This window comes from Aegilops tauschii, chromosome 4 (genome assembly GCF_002575655.3).
Source record: "Aegilops tauschii subsp. strangulata cultivar AL8/78 chromosome 4, Aet v6.0, whole genome shotgun sequence".
Lineage (NCBI taxonomy): Eukaryota > Viridiplantae > Streptophyta > Magnoliopsida > Poales > Poaceae > Aegilops > Aegilops tauschii.
This window is the reverse complement of record NC_053038.3, coordinates 194,246,244-194,257,481: the sequence shown is the minus strand read 5'-3', so window position 1 is coordinate 194,257,481 and position 11,238 is coordinate 194,246,244.

Below are 11,238 nucleotides of genomic sequence, written 5' to 3'. Positions count from 1 at the left end.
GGGGCCCAGAGAAGGAAATCTGTGATGATGTGAGTAATGAAGGGAATGAAGAGGAAACCAGTGAGCAGGAATTTCAGAAGGCCACTAACGCCCTATGCATTGATGGAGGTGCATCTTTGCACACCTCTCATCACCAACTCAAGCGATGGGCACGAGAGGTCAATGATGTGGAACCAGCGCCAGAGGCCCGGAAGCCCCTCAAGTGGTCCTGCATGCCCATCATCTTTGATGCGGAGGATCACCCTGGCCGCACCACAGCGGTGGGGTGTTTGCCATTGTTGGTCTCCCCAACAATTACCAACCTCAAGGTCACAAAGATGTTAGTGGATGGCGGGGCCGGGTTGAATCTGATTTCCCTGGCAGTCATCAACAAACTTCAGATAGGAGAAGCAGAGCTAGAGGTTACTGGCATGTTTCAAGGAGTCAATCCCGGTAGGAGCCATTCTAAGGGGAAGATTACGTTGCCGGTGACGTTTGGGGGAGAACTGAACTATCGGACTGAGAATATTGTATTTGATGTGGTTGATCTCCCCCTGCCGTACAATGGGATTCTGGGACGCCCGACCCTGACCAAGTTCATGGCATCATCTCACTATGCTTATAAAACTTTGAAGATGCCTGGGCCACTAGGAGTCATCACTATCCCATCAGATGAGAAGGATGCAATTATCTGCATGGACAAGATGTACCGGGATGCAGTTGCGACAGAGGCTGCGGCAGAAGCAGCTCCCGCCAAGGAAAGCAAAGGAAATAAGAAGGATTGTAGGGCCTCCAGCAAGGAGTCCGGGAAGCGTGCCCCTCCGAGTGCATGACACCCGTTGACGACGTGCCGGAGTGTTCCAACAGCAAGAGATCCAAGGTTGCTGCACCCCAAGTGAAGAGGGTCCCGGCAGGCCTGGCTGGCGTTGATGGTACTTTCACTATCAGCGCCACCCTTGATGACAAATAGGAAAGCACGCGTGTTGCCTTCCAGCGGGCGAATATTGATGTGTTTGCCTGGCAACCATCTGATATCCCTGGTGTTCCCAGGGAGGTAATCGAGCTCCACCTTGTTGTGTGCCCACACGCCCGACCTGTCAAGTAGAAAGTCCGGAAGTAGGCCTTGGAGTGGCAGCAGTTCGTCGCCGAGGAAATCAAGAAACTAGAGGCAGCTGCTTTGGTCAGAGGAGTACTGCACCCTACGTGGTTGGCAAATCCAGTGGTGGTCCGGAAGGCGAATGGGAAATGGAGGCTTTGCATTGATTTCGCAGATCTCAACAAGGCTTGCCCGAAGGACCCATTTCCCTTGCTGCGCATCGACCAGATCGTGGATTCAATTTCAGGTTGCGATTTGCTCTCCTTTCTGGAAGCATACTCCGGATATCACCAGATCTTCATGTCCAAAGAAGATGAGGAGAAGACATCATTCATCACTCCATGTTGTACATACTGCTTTTTCCGTATGCCTTTCGGATGAAAGAGTGTCGGGCCCACTTTTGCAAGAGCAGTCTAGATTGGTTTTGAGCCACAGTTACACAGAAATATAGAAGCCTATATGGATGACATCGTGGTCAAAACCAAGGATAAGACCACCCTTATCCAGGATTTGGAAGAGACATTTGCTAATCTGCGCAAGATTAACTTGAAGCTTAATTCGGAGAAGTGTGTATTCGGTGTTCCCTCCGACAAGCTACTCGGATTCTTCGTATCCCATTGGGGGATTGAAGCCAACCCCGACAAGATCAAGGCCACTAAGCAGGTACAAGCGCCAAGGACAATTAAGGATGTAAGGCGCCTGACGGGATGCGTTGCCGTGCTAATCAGATTCATTTCCATGTCTGATGAGCGTGCCCTGCCGTTCTTCAAAATTTTGATGAATGCATGGCCTATGAAGTGGACCCCGATAGCAGATGCAGCTCTGCAAGAATTGAAGGCTTACCTATCGTCTATGCCCACCTTGGTTGCACCCAAACCCCAAGAGCCGTTATTGCTTTACTTGGCGGCAACCAACCAAGTGGTCAGTGCAACCTTGGTAGCACAGCGAGAGGTGGATGAGGCAGAAAGTGGCCAAGTCACGGCAGAGTCAGAAAATGATGAGAACAACAGTGAGCACGACAACGAGGGCAACCCCAAGGACGCGGCAAGGAAGAAAGTGGTGCAGCGCCCAGTATACTTCGTCAGCTCCTTGTTACAAGGGGCTAGATCGAGGTATTCTGGCCTGCAAAAGTTGATCTTTGGCCTCGTCATGGCCTCAAGGAAACTACGCCACTACTTCCAAGCCCATGAGATTACGGTTGTCACTCGTTTTCCGTTGCAAAGGATACTCTGAAACCCTAAGGCTAGCGGTAGAATAGTGGAGTGGGTTTTGGAGTTATCCAGCTTCGGTTTGAAGTTTGAGAGCACATCAACTATTCAGAGCAGGGCACTGGCAGAGTTGATTGTATAATGGATGCCAACCCCTGATGAGGAAGTGACAGAAATAGCTCTCCCTGGCAAGGAATCAACCCAAGAATGGATCATGTATTTTGATGGTGCTTTTTCCCTACAAGGTGCAGGGGCTGGCATGCTTCTTGTTGCCCCCTCCGGGGAGCACTTAAAGTACGTCGTGCAAATGCACTTTCCCGAGAAGAAGCCACCAACAATATAGCTGAGTATGAAGGGCTCCTTGCCGGGCTCGGGATTGCAGCAGAATTGGGAATTAAGAAGTTGATCATTCGAGGAGATTCACAGCTTGTGGTGAGACAAGTCAACAAGGATTATCAAAGTACATTGATGGAAGCATACATCGAGGAAGTGAGGAGATTGGAGGAGCACTTTGATGGGTTGCAAACTGAGCACGTACCTCATGCGGAAAATAGCATAGCTGATCATGTGTCAAAGTGTGCTGCGAAGAAGCTTCTTGTGGAACCAGGAACTTTTGTTCTCCATCTCTCCCAGCCCTCCGTATCACCAGCCACAATGGCCCAGAAAAGCTGAAAGTTGGACTACGGTAAGCCTCTCCCGGCATAGCCATCCTCTCCCGGCAGAGACCCTGCCGGAAACAACTCCTCACAGCCTGCTGGACCACCCCCTCCAGCCGAGGAGGTGCCGCTAGTCCTCGTTGCCGAGCCTCAGGCTCCAACTTGGGCAAGGCACATTGTCCACTTCCTCCAAACCGGAGAACTTCCCGGCGACCAAGATGAAGCTGAGAAAGTAGCCCGGAGGGCCAGTATGTATCAGTTTGTCGATGACACTCTATACAGAAGGAGGCCCAACGGTGTGAAATTGAAGTGTGTCTGCCGGGAGGATGGAAATGAACTGCTGGCTGAGATTCACAAAGGAATGTGTGGCTCACACATTGGATCAAGGGCATTAGTTGGGAAAGCATTCCGGCAAGGATTCTATTGGCCCACAACCCTCCAAGATGTAGTTGAGCTCATCACGACATGTGAAGCCTGCCAGTTCCATTCCAAGAGAACACACCTGCCTGCCCAAGCCCTTAAGACAATCCCTCTATCATGGCCATTTTCGGTCTGGGGGCTCGATATCCTCGGCCCCTTCCCCCGAGCAATCGGGGGCTTTGAATTCTTGATCATTGCCATCGACATGTTTACAAAGTGGCCGGAAGTGACCGCCGTGAGAAAGGTGACTGCTCAGTCAGCTATCAAGTTCTTGAAAGAATTGGTGTGTCGTTTCGGAGTTCCGGCAAGGATCATCACTGACAACGGCACCCAATTCATGAGCCACACCTTCATGCAATATGTTGATGCGCTCGGATGCAAGATCTCATTCGCTTCTATGGCACACCGCCAGAGAAAGGGACAAGCTGAGAGGGCGAACGCTGAAGTACTTCGTGGACTCAAGACAAGGACTTTCGATACGCTGCAGAAGCATGGCAGGCGGTGGATCGAGGAGCTGCCGGTAGTTCTCTGGTCGCTTAGAGCGACACCTAACCGAGCTACCGGGCAGACTCCCTTCTCCCTGGTGTATGGGGCAGAAGCAGTTATCCCCACGGAACTCATTTACGGGTCCCCTCGAGTGCTTTCCTACGATGAAGTAGCGCAAGATTAGCACCGGCGTGACGACGCTGTGCTACTCGAGGAGAACTGTCTCTGGGCTGCTACGCGTGCTGCACGCTACCAGCAAGCCCCGCGTCGCTATCACAGTCGCATGGTTCATGCCCGGTGTTTTGAGGAAGGTGACCTGGTCCTTGGGCGCGTTCAGTCCGCCAAGCGTACAAACAAGCTATCACCAAAGTGGGAAGGCCCTTACCGGGTGGTACGAGTCACCAGACCTAGCGCAGTCTGTCTGGAGACCGGGGATGGCACTCAGCTGCAAAACTCATGGAATATTGAGCATCTCCGTAAGTACTACCCGTAAGGCGCAAGGCTGCCGGGCGGTCTTTTGTACAGGCCTTGCCTCAGCTGCATGTAACCCCTTGTACAAAGCCGGGGCGATGACCCCGTGCAAGAGAAAATAAAGAAGCCCTGTAGGGGGGGGCAACTAAGATTGCATGCATGCACGAGCACACCCAGATCACCGCATAAGCATTTCATGAGAATTTGCATATGCATATAGATAGGATTGCATCCTCCATTCATTCTCATCTACATGGAGTTGCAGATCCCTGCCGTGAACTTGACTTCGACAAAGGATGAGAAGATTGCACGGCACGGCGGTCCTTGGCAAGCCAAACAGATAAGTTTACATCCTGTCCATTAGTCTTCTGTAAAGCTATAACTTTGCATGAAGAAACCTCGCCTCTCTTTTTGAAACTTAGGTGCTCCCATCCATGACTCGAATGTTGCTTCAGTCAGGATGGTCGCAATAGCCTTTGGTAAAAAGGAGTTGGCGGGGGGCTGGCCCCTCTGTCTGTTCCCCGGCAGACTGAGCTCTCCGGCAGACAAAGAGGGTGCCGGCAGGATATCCTGCCGGGAAACTTGTTTATTTACATTAAAGAGGCACTCCACCTCTGCATGGACATATACATGCACGGGTTCCCGGCAAGGTTCATCTTTTTCATTCATATGCTAACACAAGTACAAGCATTACAGAACACAAAGATGGACTCGAGAGATTACATTATTTGAAATAAAATTTGGCAATTGCCGGCAAGTTTAAGATTGAAAAAATATAAGTTCCCCGTGATCCCCTCTTTTCGTTTTCCCTCCTTGTGGCACTGCGACGGAAGGAGGAAAAGATGAGAAAAGGAGCACCCAAGCAGGAGCCCACCCCGTTTTCGTCAGGGCCCGTCGGGCATGGGCAGACAAGACCGGGAGTGGCAAGGCTGCGAAGGACGAGTGCGGGGTACAGGGCGACGCCTTCTGGTCGCCACCTCCAGAGCCATCAAGAAGCCCCGGCTTGAGCGCCAGTGGAGTCATCCACCAAAGCTCAGCCGAAAGACTGCTGGCGGCGAGGAGAAGGCGCCAAGAGAACATCCCTCCCCGGCCACCACCGGAAGAGGCTGGTGATGACAGTGCCAGGGAGGGAGGGGAAGAGCGGAAAGACGAGGCGGCAGGTCGATGGTCGGAGGCGAAGGCATCCACGCCATCGTACTCCGACCTGACCCCCTGCCACCCGCCTTTTCCGTCTTCCCTCGCTTTCTCCTCACCATCGTTGCTCCCGGGAAGCGCCAAGACCCCGGTCCAAAGAAACAGCAAGCGGCCGGAGCTGCCGGAGCGCCTGAGGCGCGCCGCACCCCTCCTTGGTGGGCAGGAAGGCGCGCCTCTCGTCGACAACAGCCCCAAGGCCTCCGGGATGGGCAATGCTGGGATTACCAACGATCCCCAGCCCCGCCTCCCGGCCGAGCCTCGAAGAGACCAAGAAACTTGCCACGCCAAGGACCAGGCTCACTCCCCGAGCGTCAGCACCGGCATGGGGCAACGATTGCCCCAAGCGGGAGCCCGGGGGCTGGCCCCAAGCCCCTCTCTTCAGCATCACCGGTGGAAGTAGAGAACAAGAGAAGAAGGAGAATGCAAAGATTGATGACTTCGCCCTCCTCCGCCCTCCTTTTATAGGCCAGGCGGGGAAGGGCAGCTGCTCCATCAATGGGTGACCACCGTCCTCCTCCGCCAATTCAAGGCAGGGGGACCCACCTCAAGATGCTCTCCTGCGCCACGCGCCTCCGTTACCTACCCCACGTGATACATGCAGCATACGTGGCTAAGGATAAGGGTGCACTTCGGGAAGAGTAATTTGGCGGTTTATACCCCGTGCGTTAAAGTCATTCACGGGCCATCACTGGAGTGACCCCACCATTGTTGGATTTACACCACGCGCGGGGAAACCGGAAACCGCCCCAAGATTAAGACTAATGAAGCAGCAGTGTAAACCTCAAGGGCCAACCCCTTCAGCGATTCTGCCTGTGCACTTATTAGGCCCTACCCCGACGACGCTCAGCAGCGCGTTCGGGGCAGGCCCTGGGGCTTCTGTCGGTGCAACAGACCCTGGGTCTGTTGCCCAACTGTGCACAGGCACAAGATCCAGAATGAAGCACCAGCTTAGCTAGGTTAGAGATTGAAGAACCAAGATCGAGCCAGAGGAGCAAGATATCGGCAAAAGAAGGGCCTCCCTTGCCGGGCAGGCGAGCCCGGCAAGGGGCGAGGCCACCACCAGAAGCAAGCAACCAAGATTCACCGACAGAGCCTGCCAGGCTCGCTGGGGTTGAACCACCCCACCAGCCACTCAACCACGACTCACATTGTCAATCAGTGCAGTGTCAAGCTGCAAGATGATTAAGTGGCAGCCATTCGCCACATGGCAGCCACTTCCTATAGAAGAAACCCGCAGATGACACCCGTCCTGCGACGTGTCAAGAGAACAGGTGCGGAGCTGGCGAGATAGCCCGGCAGGCCTTGTCGGGCGGCCAGTGATGTGACACTAAGCGGTGCATTAAATGCACCCTGTCAGCCCACAGAGTTAGGCACGATAGCACTGTTTGCTATCATATCAGTAGATAATGACCACTTTGCCACTATGGTGACCCCTTAATCTATAAAAGGAGGCCCATGGCACTGGTAGGAGGGCTTAGAAGGTTGGAAAGTTAACAAACCCAGGCCACCATACGCGCGTAGTCGCTGCAGCCCCGAGGCAAACCCTGCCGGGCAAGTGTACTACGCATCACCACACTCATTCCACCATCAATCCACCAAAGCAAGAGTAGGGTATTACGCCGCGCGGCGGCCGAAACCTGGGTAAATTGCTTGTGTGCTCTGTGCCGTGCTGTCGCGCGCCGATCTGCTCTTTGTGCAAGGCGACTTCCCCCCGCCTAACCAGCAAGGGACCACCCGGTCCCTTAGGTGGTCGCGGATATCCCGTGACACCATCGGAGGAAGAGATGGTTATTCCTAACTCGGAAGGATAGTTGGTGGCGGCTCTGCGTGCTACTCTAGACTAGATAGTACCTTATCTGACGTATTTAGCCCGGGGTGAGCTTCCAGAAGAGTAAATCTTTGCTAGACAGATCATCCACCTGTCTAAGTCCATGACAATTGTCAATGGCGAGTTACATAGATGTAGTGTGTCTGGCGTGTTTCAATGCTGTGTTTCCCCTGAGGAAGGCCGTGAAATCTTGCACGAGATTCATGCAGGGGATTGTGGTCATCATGTCGGGTTAAGATCTTTGGTGGCCAAGGCTTTTCGTCATGGTAAACTTTTATTGGTTGGCGTCTCACGTTGATGCAGCGGATATTGTTCTCAAGTGTGATGGCTGCCAGAAATTTGCAAGACAAGCTCATGTCCCGGCTCAAGAGCTGCGGATGATCCCTATCAGTTGGACGTTTGCGGTCTAGGGGCTTGATATTTTTGGTCTGTTCAAGAGGTCTAAAGACAAGAAGTCTCACCTTTTGGTGGCAGTTGATAAGTTTACCAAGTTGATTGAAGCAGAGCCAGTCAACAACTGTGAAGCAGCGACTACAGTTCAGTTTGTGAAAAAGCTGATCTTCCGCTTTGGTTATCATCATCGTATCATCAGTGGTAACAGGAAAAATCTGTCTAACGGTGCTATGAAGGAGTTCTGTCAAAGGGAATACATCTGTCTTGATGTATCCTGAGTGGCTCATCCACAGTCCAATGGTCAGGCAGAGCGTGCTAACCAGGTGATATTACAAGGGATCAAGCCACGACTCATGGTTCCTTTGTAACGTACACCAGGTTGTTGTGTTGAAGAGTTGCCTTTAGTTCTTTGAAGTATCAGGACTACCCCCGACAGATCAACTAGCTACACGCCGTTCTTCATGGTTTATGGCGCAGAGACGGTTCTCCCAATAGATATTCATCATGACTCGCCCAAGGTGGCCGCTTACGTTGAAGCCGACAACGAGACGGCACCTCAAAACGCTAGATGCCTTGGAAGAAGAACGCGACCTCGCGGCAGCTTGATCAATGATTTAACAACAAGACCTGCGTCGCTTCATAGCCACAGAGTTCGAAGCCGGACTTTCCAGGAGGGCGACTTAGTGCTCCATTTGATTCTTGATCAGACAGGGATGCATAAGCTTTCACTTCCTTGGGAAAGACCCTTTGTGGTTATCAAGAACCTCAACAAATCGGTCATACTATCTCATCGACATACGTGAGCACAAGAGGTCACGTACCTCTGTGGAGGAGACAAACAGGCCTTGGAACATTGCTCATCTTCGGCCTTACTACACTTGAGCCATTGGCTCCAATCATTCTACATACATATCATGTATATATTTTTATGATCAACGTAATAAAGCTAACATCCCTGAAACTCGGGGCCTCTATTGTTTCATTTCATATATTGTGCACGAGTCTTTCATTAATTGATCATCGAGTTTAGCTTTCTCACCCTTTTGACCCGACAAAAACGCCACACTATTGGTTAAATCTACCTATATGCAAGATGCTACTTCGAAAAGATGACCCACCGTACTCTTGACAGGTCAAACTTTATGACCCTGACCTTGTCAAAGTGAAAACAGCGGCTTAAGTCATGTGAGAGCCGGCTTACGGAAAGCAAGGATAAACCAAGGCTATCATGTAAAGCTTCATTGAAGCAAGACTTGAGCCTCGAAAGCCAGTCTTTTTTGTCGATCCTCGAAAGCCGACTTATAATTATCTTGATATACATATTTGTGCTCTTTATTTCTCCATTTGCAGGAATTTTTGCTCTTGATCATATTATTGCCAAGACTATAAGTCTTCGGGTCAAAAGAACTCCGGGTTAGCATTGATCAGTATTGAGCTTATTTTGGCCATGAGCCGCCAGGTTATCAACTCGCAGTGGCTTATATGGAGCCTACTACCACGACTATAAGTCACCCATTGGTGAATTGATGGGTTATCTTTACCCCAAGGAGCTTATATGTCGGAGTATTATATTGACATGCCTATTCAAAACATAGTACTGATAAAAGTTGCATATCAGATAAAGATCAAACATCCAACAAGGGTTGTTGGTACAACTATCGGATCATAAGTAAAATGAACATGCACGAAGGCACGACAGAGCACCAAGTGTTTACTAAGCCTATCACAAGGCTTAAGTTGGGCCCAAAATTCAACAAAGTTTTTTTCTAAGGAGTTAAATTACTCCTATAAGCCGGCTCCTGTGTCGTCCGGGTTATGGCCCTCCGGGTTAGCATCATGCTGGCGCCCTGACGTTGAAGTTCCCGGATCATCCTGTGCCGACTCTTCTTCGCTTACAATCTGGAGATTATCCGAGTTCTAGCTAATATCAGTTAAAGCTTCAAAGATGGCTTCATCGTTGATGATAGGAGAAGGATCGACATCAGGGGCAAAAGTATGCTTACGCCTTTGCAGGGTTAAGTCCACAACGTCTAAAGCAGGTGCCTTGACTCGCACGTTGTTGCTATCGTAAGCTGGTTGATAGTTCTTCAAGTCGATGTTCTGCACAAGTTGACACGCCAGTACTCGCATGTCTTTAACACATTGAGTGTAATCCGGCGGGGTAAACTCAGACCCTTCATCTTTAAATCGTGGAAATGCGCCAGCCATCTCTTCTAGGTCTAACTCTGCTGAATAAGCTTTTGCTCGGCTTAGCGAGGTTATCGCCCCTATTCGGGCGCCTGACATCCTCAGTTCATCAATTTGCTTCGGCATAGTGGGCAGTTGTTCCCGTACATCTCTTATGAGCTACGACAGTTTTTTGCCACCTGATGCAGCTACGAGAGTGTGAAGACTTCCAGCATATAGCTTTTCCACTAAGGAATACACAGCTTTCAGCTTCATCAGCATATTTTGCCCAAGGTTGGAGCTTCTGGTACCTGCCATACATTCAAAACAAGAGTCGCCAGGCGAGTTAGATTCAAATATTCAAGTCGCTAGGTGGGTCATTTTTATTGATTTAAAGTTTTACTTACCAAAGATGGCTTCGATCATCTGAGAAATATGGCATATTAAGATAGTCAACTCTTCAGCCACCGGCTTCGGCTAGCTTTCGGCGTGTTGTGCTCGTTGCAACAGAGTGTCCTTTTCAGTCTCGAAGGCGGATCTTTCTGCTTCAAAGTCCGCATGGATCTTTTCCAGTTCTTTCAAAGAAGACTGCAGGTTTGATTCAGCTTTGGTTCGTCCGATTGTTCCGACTCAAAGTCTTTCTTCAAGTCGGCGAAGTTTGACTCAACCAATGATAATGCTTCCTGCAAGATAAAGAAGAACTTTTAGTCATGAGATTATCTGGTTAATCAGGCAACGATAGTAAAACCTGGCACATGGGGGTTGTTTCATGCAAGATAAAATTATTCAAGTCCCAAGCAGTTGCAAGCAAACTACTTTGCACTTGAGTGCTAATGTATGCCATTTTTCCTTCAAAATCTAATGTAGAAGACCCGGCCCATCTCATGGAGATGAGCCGGCCCTTGGGGGCTACTTGATGATTCTTTCAAATTTACTTACTATAGAAGACCCGGCCCATCTCATGGAGATGAGCTGGCCCTTCGGGGCTACTTGATGCTTCTTCCAAATTTACTTACTATAGAAGACCCAACCCATCTCAAAGAGATGAGCCATCCATTGGGGGCCACATGACAAGATTTTCAGATTTTAATGCAAGTCTTGTACATACTCAAAGTCTTCCTATGTTCAAGACTTGGGGGCTATGCGGGCATGTATATAATGCTGAGAAGGGTCAAGTTTATCCATACCTCGTATTTTCGCTTCATCATGCTCAATAAGCCGGCTTCCATTCCGCGACTCATTGAAAGGCGGCTTAGGTGGCCCGCAGCAGCTCCTCTACGCTGAACTCTTCGCAATTAGGCAGTTCAAGTTTTGCCTTATCCTTTTCCAATAAGAGTGCCT